Source organism: Sapajus apella, unplaced genomic scaffold, assembly GCF_009761245.1.
Source record: "Sapajus apella isolate SASKATOON/1434 unplaced genomic scaffold, GSC_monkey_1.0 scaffold29, whole genome shotgun sequence".
NCBI classification, from domain to species: domain Eukaryota; kingdom Metazoa; phylum Chordata; class Mammalia; order Primates; family Cebidae; genus Sapajus; species Sapajus apella.
Window position 1 is genome coordinate 9641590 of NW_022436969.1, and position 8343 is coordinate 9649932.

At 45.8% G+C, this 8343-nt stretch overlaps 1 pseudogene across 1 annotated transcript; it reads right to left on the bottom strand.

The window, feature by feature from the left end:
- Positions 1-997: 997 nt before the first annotated feature.
- On the bottom strand, positions 998-4517 carry LOC116561341 (annotated as a pseudogene). The gene is made up of 2 exons (XR_004273399.1): positions 4491-4517; positions 998-2378 (listed from the first exon to the last, which is right to left on the bottom strand). The product of XR_004273399.1 is annotated as a histone H3-like centromeric protein A pseudogene (transcript).
- Positions 4518-8343: the final 3826 nt, after the last annotated feature.

The following is an 8343-nucleotide window of genomic DNA, read 5'->3' on the forward strand; positions in this document are numbered from 1 at the left end:
CCTTAGAGTAAAGAGATCTAAAAACATACACCAGCCTGGCATGGTGGCTCACACCTGTAATCCCAGCACTTCAGGAGGCTGAGGTGGGTGGATCACCTGAGGTCAGGAGTTGGAGACCAGCCTGGTCAACATGGTGAAACTCTGTCTCTACTAAAAATACAAAAATTAGCCAGGCGTCGTGGCACACACCTGTAATCCCAGCTACTTGGGAGGCTGAGGCAGGAGAATCACTTGAACGTGGGAGGCAGAGATTACAGTGAGCCAAGATTGTGCCAACCTGGGCGACAAGTGTGAAATTCGATCTCAAAAAAAAAAAAAAAAAAGCACCCAGCTAGATTTCAGAATTGTCATGGACCGGTGACTGCTGTGAGTCTCTGAGTGGGAATGTCCACAGCTGTCTCGTCCTTCGAGTGCCATGGTATGTTTAGGGGCAGAATGGTGCAGATTCTTTTCTCTCTCTTCTTTCCTTCTTTCTTTGTTTCTTTCTTTCTTCTTTGTTTCTTTCTTTCTCTTTCTTTCTTTCTTTCTTTCCTTCTTTCTTTCTTTTTATTTTTGAGACAGAGTGTCTCTCCATCACCCAGGCTGGAGTGCTGTGGCATGATCTGGGCTCACTGCAACCTCCACCTCCCAGGTTCAAATGATTTTCCTGCCTCAGCCTTCTGAATAGTTGGGATTACAGGTGCCCGCCATCATACCCAGCCAATTTTTTGTATTTTTAGTAGAGATAGGGTTTCACCATGTTGGTCAGGCTGGTCTTGAACTCCTGACCTCAGGCAATCTGCCTGCCTGGCCTCCCAAAGTACTGGGGTTACAGGCATGAGCCACCACACCCGGCCAGAATGGTGCAGATTCCTGTGAACTAAAAATACAAGTTGTCTTCACCACCCTGGCTCTAAACCTGCTGTGGTACTTTTTACGATTTACCAGAAGAGCCTTATCCATATCTGGATTTAATATGAATGACCACATCCTGGACTTCTTTTTTTTTTTTTTTAAATAATTATTTTGATTTTTATTATCTCTCTACAAAGAAACTACAAAAATACATGTAAAAGCATCAAAAAGTACTTTAAAATCCTGAACTGATATGATACATCTTCTATGATTTACAAGAGTAAAATGTTAAATTCTACAAGTTAGAATTTCTGAATTGATTTTGACAGGAATTGACTAGAAGGAAGCAGAACATCAAAGCTTACAGATCTTCTATTCATCCCCAGTTAAGCTTCTGAAAAGCTCCACATCTGTTGACAAGCACAGGCCACTGAGTCACTTGATGCTGCCACTAATGGTGAGGCTACTCTGAAGGGCAGAGGTCTATGCTGGATATGCCCAGCCTTCCATGCAACTGATCAAAGTGGTCTTCTCTTATTTTTTCTCTTATGTATAAAATAAAAGTACAAATGTACATATGGTAAAAAATGCAAATAGTACAGACAGATCTAAAATAATAAGTACATATCCTTTTCTCCCATGCCACAACAAATATGATGGTTTCAGAATTCTCAAAACATGAGTAACTCACAAACTAAAGTCAACCTTGGAGTCTCTTTATCTGAAAATTATTTTCAGGCCTTAGGAACGATGTCGATTGTCTCATATATTACCTGTGTTACAGAGGAAAGTCATGCAGTCTTCTCCTTCTCCAAAAAAATAAGTTTAAAGCAACATGCACACACTGTTCAGAGACAGCAAAGTCCAGACAGCATCGCAGACTCCACTGGGTCTAGTCATGGCTCCAGAGAGTCCCTGGCATCATCCCCCCTGGCTGAGCAGGAAAGACTGACAGAAACACTGGGCACAGGAGCTCAGCGGAGTCCCTCTTCAATGCCCCGGATCCTCCGGGCCAGTTGCACATCCTTTGGGAAGAGAGTAACTCGGCCAGCATGTAAGCTGAGGAGATAGGCATCCTCAAAGAGATGAACTAGAAATGCTTCTGCCGCCTCTTGTAGGGCCAATAGGGCCTGGGCTTGCCAACTGAAGTCCACACCACGAGTGAATTTAACACATATTTCTCTTGCCAGGCGGCTGAAGGGGTACTTCCTTAACAAGAGGTGTGTGCTCTTCTGAAGCTTTCGGATCTCCTTTAGCCAACCTTGCCTTTGATAATCACGTGGACGTGAGGAAGCCCCTAAGGAGGGGCCCCGTCGGGAGGGGCTGGGGGTCGGGCTCGGGCTGCGCCTCCTCGGGGCCTCGGGCTTGCGGCTCCGGTGGCGCGGCCGAGAGTGCTGGCACCCAGCCCTAGGGCTCCTGCTTGGGCTGCCGGGTCCAGGGGCAAAAGGCTGGCGTCTGGGTAGGCCCGGAGAGCCCTGGGCCACGAGCCTCAGAGAAGCCGGTGCTTCCACATCCTGGACTTCTAAGCCTGATGTCCTAATGGGCTAAGCCTTTGGGGAATAAGTATTGCTCATGAAAAAGTGATATGATTTATTATGGCCAGGGGTGGACTTTCATAGATTCTTTGCAAAGATGAGTATAATAATTTCTCCCATTGCTACATGCATGTCCATGTGCAGTATGACTTTGCTATGTTTCCCATCAAGAGATAGAGTCTATTTGCCCATGCTCTGAGGCTGAGGGGTCCTGCAGTGGATTGTGGCTAAGACCTGACTCTAAGCTTCAAGAGGCCAGACCTTCTGTGTGTGTCTTCTTGGAATGCCACCACCTGTGAAAAGCCCAGACTGGCTGGCCTCCTTGAGGCCCTGACAGACAGCACCAAATGCCAGATGTGTGAGGCCACCGAGAGCCATTGTCCCAGCCAGCCTGCAAACTGACCCAGGCAAGACCAGCAGAACTGTTCAGCCGAGCCCAACCCAAATTGCTGACCCACAGAGGCATGGGCAAATAAAAACGACTGTTGTGGCCAGACGCCGTGGCTCACATCTAAAATCCCAGCTCTTTGGGCGGCCAAGGCAAGAGGATGGGTTTAGCTCGGGAGATCAAGGCTGCAGTGAGAGCTCTGATTGCACCACTGAGCTCCAGCCTGGGAGACAGAGAAAGATACTATCTCGGCCAGGCACAGTGGCTCAAGCCTGTAATCCCGGCACCTGGGGAGGCTGAGGCAGGTGAATCATGAGTTCAGGAGTTCAAGACCAGCCTGGCCAAGATGGCGAAACTCTGTCTCTACTAAAAATACAAAAATTGGTCAAGCACAGTGGCAGGTGCCTGTAATTTTAGCTACTCAGGAGGTTGTGGCAGGAGAATCACTTGAACGCAGTGGGCGGAGGTTGCAATGAGCCAAGATCATGCCACTGCACTCCAGCCTGGGCAACAGAGTAAGACTCCATCTCAAAAAAAAAAAAAAAAAAAAAAATGTTGTCTCAAGAAAAAAAAAAAAGGTTGTTGTTTGAGGCCATTACATTTTACGGTTGATTTGTTACACAGTAGAAGATTAGTAGATAACTGATATTAGAGAGAAATGTTTATCACAACAGTAAAAGACTTTTTCTCACCTTCCTTTAAAATCATTTCTGGCTCACTATGCAGTAGGTAAAGTTAGGAGGAGCTGGGGCTGGTGGCAGGGCACTTGCTGGTATGGGGCTTCAGTTTCCTGCCACGCCCTGGGGGAGGGAGGAGTATGGGCACATGTAGCTCTCCATTAACTCTTTTTGAGGCTTGGGACGTCCTCAACAGTGGGCAAGGATAATAACAACACTTGAGCACTTATTAGCACCAGAACTCGTGCCAACTGTTTGACTTGGATCATCCAGTTTAACAATGGGTCCTATTGTACCTATTTTCAGTCAAGGTAACTGAGCCTCTGGGAGGTTATTTTGCTGGAATTCAAACCTAGTCTCATTCCAGAGGCCTTAACCACTGTGCTAGAGCCCCTGTTTTACTGGGAACACTGATACACGTACTGGGGCAAATAGGGAACTAGGGTGGGCTTCCGGGGTGCTGAAGGTTGAATATTGAAAAACATTCAGATGGTTCTTAACGTAGGTCTCCTTTCAGACTCTCGTGAGCCCAACCTGGTTAGTTCATTAGCTTCTGCAGCTGCGGCATCTTTGCTAATTGCTCCTTAAGGTTCATTTCTAGCTTAGAAACTCCCAGAATCTCTGTCATAACCAGCAGGTAAAGAGAATGCAAGTTAGCCTGAATTGTGGAAAGGAAGACAAATGCTTGTTTATTCCTCCAGCACAACCTCCTCACCAGCTGCTTGCCAGGGATTTGGTTTTTTTGCTCCTTGCCAGCTTACCAATGACTAGAAAGACAGCCTCTTTCTTTGATTAGCAACTAATAAAATCACAATGTGAATACAGAAGAGCAAACAAAATCAGAGCCCTGGGTATGCATCCTACAGCAAAATCAGAGCCCTGGGTATGTGTCCTACAGCAAAATCAGAGCCCTGGGTATGCGTCCTACAGCAAAATCAGAACCCTGCGTATGTGTCCTACAGCAAAATCAGAGCCCTGGGTATGCGTCCTACAGCAAAATCAGAACCCTGCGTATGCGTCCTACAGCAAAATCAGAGCCCTGCGTATGTGTCCTACAGCAAAATCAGAGCCCTGCGTATGCATCCTACAGCAAACTCTACAAGCCTCTTGTGCTGGCAGATTTTATTTTAAAGAAACGTGATGTGGGGTATAGCTGATGTGTCTGGCCATGCTCTGGGTCAAGTTCAAGTTCTCTGACTTACAGCCCCTGGGGAGGGTAGCAAGAGAAAAACAAGAGGAAGTTTAATAATATTATTAAAATAAATAGGAAAAAGTGAAAATTAGGAAGTGGACAAAAAGGAGATGACGTTAGAAAAATAAGGAAGATGAGAGCAGAAAGGAGTCATTTAAAGAAAAAAGTAAAATAAAGAAATGAGAGAAAATATGGAATGTTAGAAGGTGAGGGAAGGAAGCAGAAGGATTAGGTTTTATTTTATTTATTTTATTATTATTATTATTATTTTGAGACAGAGTCTTGCTTTGTCGCCCAGGCTGAATACAGTGGCACAATCTAGGTTCACTGCAACCTCCGCCTCCCGAGTTCAAGTGATTCTCCTGCTTCAGCCTTCCTAGTAGCTGGGATTATAGGTGGCCACCACCACGCCCAGCTAATTTTTGTATTTTTAGTAGAGACAGGGTTTCGCTATGTTGGCCAAGCTGGCCAAGCTCGAACTCCTGACCTCAGGTGACTCACCCACCTTGGGCCTCCCAAAGTGCTGAGATTACAGGCGTGAGCCACTACACCTGGCCAGATTAGGGTTTAGAAATGAGACAACGAAAATACATATTTGCTTTGTTTAGTTTTAAAGATGGGGATCTCACTATATTGCCTAGGCTGGAGTGCAGTGGCAGGCTAGTCACGGCTCAATCATATGTCACTACAGCTCAAACTCCTGAGCTCAAACAATTCTCCTGCCTCAGCCTCCCAGGTAGCTGGAGACTGCAGGCAGATGCGCACCACCAGGCACAGGTATTGACTAGAGGGTTTCATGCGCTATGAAAATCCACATTTATAAAAACCCTTTTCTCCACATTCTTCCCTCCTACCACAAGGCACAAGGCTACATGGAAATACTGTTGGATCCCTGTGGAATCAGCGTCCTCACTCCGACATTCACACACACGGAATGATGGGCAGAGGGTCAGGGATGCCAGACTCTGTGCAGGCCTATTTGCTGTTCTAGCATTCCCTGGCTCTCCCTTTTCTCCTCAAAGGCCGCCTTAGCAAAGGGCAGACATGGTGGTCTGTGCTGAGTGCGGGTCTGATGTTGTCATCTCCCAAACATTTTCATAAGATAGCAAGTTAGGGACCAGGCTGTGCAAAGGGAGGATTTAGTTTATTTACAGATTCATCTCAGTGGGCGGCCAACTGAGTTTGAATCTTGATAGAGGACAGGAAGAGAAGAAGGCTGGCTTGCTTAATCAAAGGTTTTCAAATATTCATTCAAAAAATACATGGAATTACCGGCCGGGCGCGGTGGCTCAAGCCTGTAATCCCAGCACTTTGGGAGGCCAAGGCGGGTGGATCACGAGGTCAAGAGATCGAGACCATTCTGGTCAACATGGTGAAACCCCGTCTCTACTAAAATACAAAAAAACATTAGCTGGGCATGGTGGCGCATGCCTGTAATCCCAGCAACTCAGGAAGCTGAGGCAGGAGAATTGCCTGAACCCAGGAGGCGGAGGTTGTGGTGAGCCGAGATCACGCCATTGCACTCCAGCCTGGGTAACAAGAGTGAAACTCCGTCCCCCCCCCCAAAAAAAAAAAAATACATGGAATTTTGAGGAAAATCCCAAACATGTTTTCAGAGGAGTCTGGTTCTCCATTCTAAGTTCCACATGACCAATAATTAACACACTGTTTACTTGGGATTTTACTTCTTTGAGGCTTAGAACCAATGAGAGAAGATTCTATAATAGCTTCAAAGGACCTTTTAACAAATACTTTCTGGTAGTTTAAGGAGCTATTTTTGTCTTTTCTCCTTAGAAACAAAAAAAGCCAGTGTCGTACTAAAAGAACTTCATTCTAAATTAGAGCACTAAATACCAGTTCTTTCATTTTCCAACCTTCAACTTTGCAAAGTTTATGTGTATTTATATGTATACATACATTATATTCATACATATATTCATAATATGTGCATAATTTATATTATGAATATATATTTATATATACATATATATGTATATGTATTCCTCCCCCGCACCATGAAATGCAGTCTCACTATGTTGCCTAGGCTGGGCTCAAATTCTTGGGCTGACACAATTCTCCCTCCTCAGCCTCTCAAAGTGCTGGGATTACAAGTGTGAGCCACTGCACTGTATACTTTTAATTGAAGTATAGCTTGCAAGATACTGAAGTTACATAAATCTTTACAACTTTCCAATGTCTAGAAATCACAGCTAACAAAATATGAAACACCAGCGAAAAACAAACAACCATCTTGGTGTCTTGATTTTCTGTGCCACACCAGCATCATTCCCCACCCCGCGTCCAGAATCCTGGATTCACTATAATGGGACAAAGCAAAGGAACTGCGCATTGAATGAGATTCTGTCTTTGTAATGAGAGCAAATAAAGAACCGCCACCACCATCTGGGTGCTACCCAGAGTCAGAACACAGGTGCTTATGTGATGTCTAGGTTCCCATTGGCCTTCAGCAAACACCCACACATTCGTCACCATAGCCAGGTGAGCAAAGGAAGTGGAACCATTATGATCCTCTTTTCCACAGGTGGAAAAACAAAAATCAGAGTGGTAAGGAGCTGTGTCAAAGGTCACACACGCAGCCAGAAACCCAAACTGGTGGCAGTGGCACAGACAGCTGTGGATCTTGCACCCCGGGGCACCTGGCACTGAGATGAACACTAAGCCCTCCTGGTAGGTTACACCAGGCTCTGCGCCTTGGTCCTCACTGCCTGCCCCATTTCCTCAACAATGAGGCAGTACAACCTCAGAGTGTCCCTTGAACTCTAAAGTACAGGAAAAGGAGAACACTGGTATTTTCCTGCAAGACTTTTAAACTTTCTCATGCTGTATGGAACAAAGGTTTTGTGTAATTTTCCAGTGGCCTTGATGAAAGATGTTATGTAATTTAATATAATTGTAGCTTGAAGAAATTAAAGGCCATGCCAGGCTTATCAAATGTTTGGACCCAGTTAAAGACCCAGAAACATTAAGCTTTCATAGACGTGGCCAGCTTATTTCTGTGGAGTCTGTTCCTTCAGGTTCTCTCCTCCTTTGCTTGACACTAGAGGCCTCTTATAATCTGTCCTTGATCTACCATTCTCACTGTCCCAGGCTGTTTGCACATATTGTTCACTGCAGTCAGCCTGCTGGCATGAGCTCACTGCCAAGGCTCCTGTGCAGCCTTCTCACTCCATTTCCATCTCTCTCCCACATTTCCTGCTTACCCAAATCCAATCCCTTCATAATCCAGTGGACACATTGCTTCTTGGAAAAGACTCCCATTACCACCCCATTCCTCTGAGTCCAAGTCAGTCTATTGGTTTGTAAATCAATTCAGGAAGCTTTTGTTGTTGCTGTTGTTGTTGTTGAGACAGAGTCTCACTCCATCACCCAGGCTGGAGTGCAGTGTCGCAGTTTCGGCTCACTGCCACCTCCACCTCCCGGATTCAAGCAATTCTCTGCCTCAGCCTCCCAAGCAGCTGGAATTACAGGTGCATGCCACCATGCCCAGTGAATTATTTGTATTTTTAGTCGAGACAGGGTTTCGCCACGTTGGCCAGGATCTCAAACTCCTAGACTCAAGTGATCCACCCACCTTGGCCTCCCAAAGTGCTAGGATTGCAAGTATGAGCCAGTGCGCCCAGCCCAGAAAGCATTTTTTGCCAGCCTGCACCCTGCTTACATCCTAGGCCTCTCAGAACCCCCTCCCTCCTCCGTATG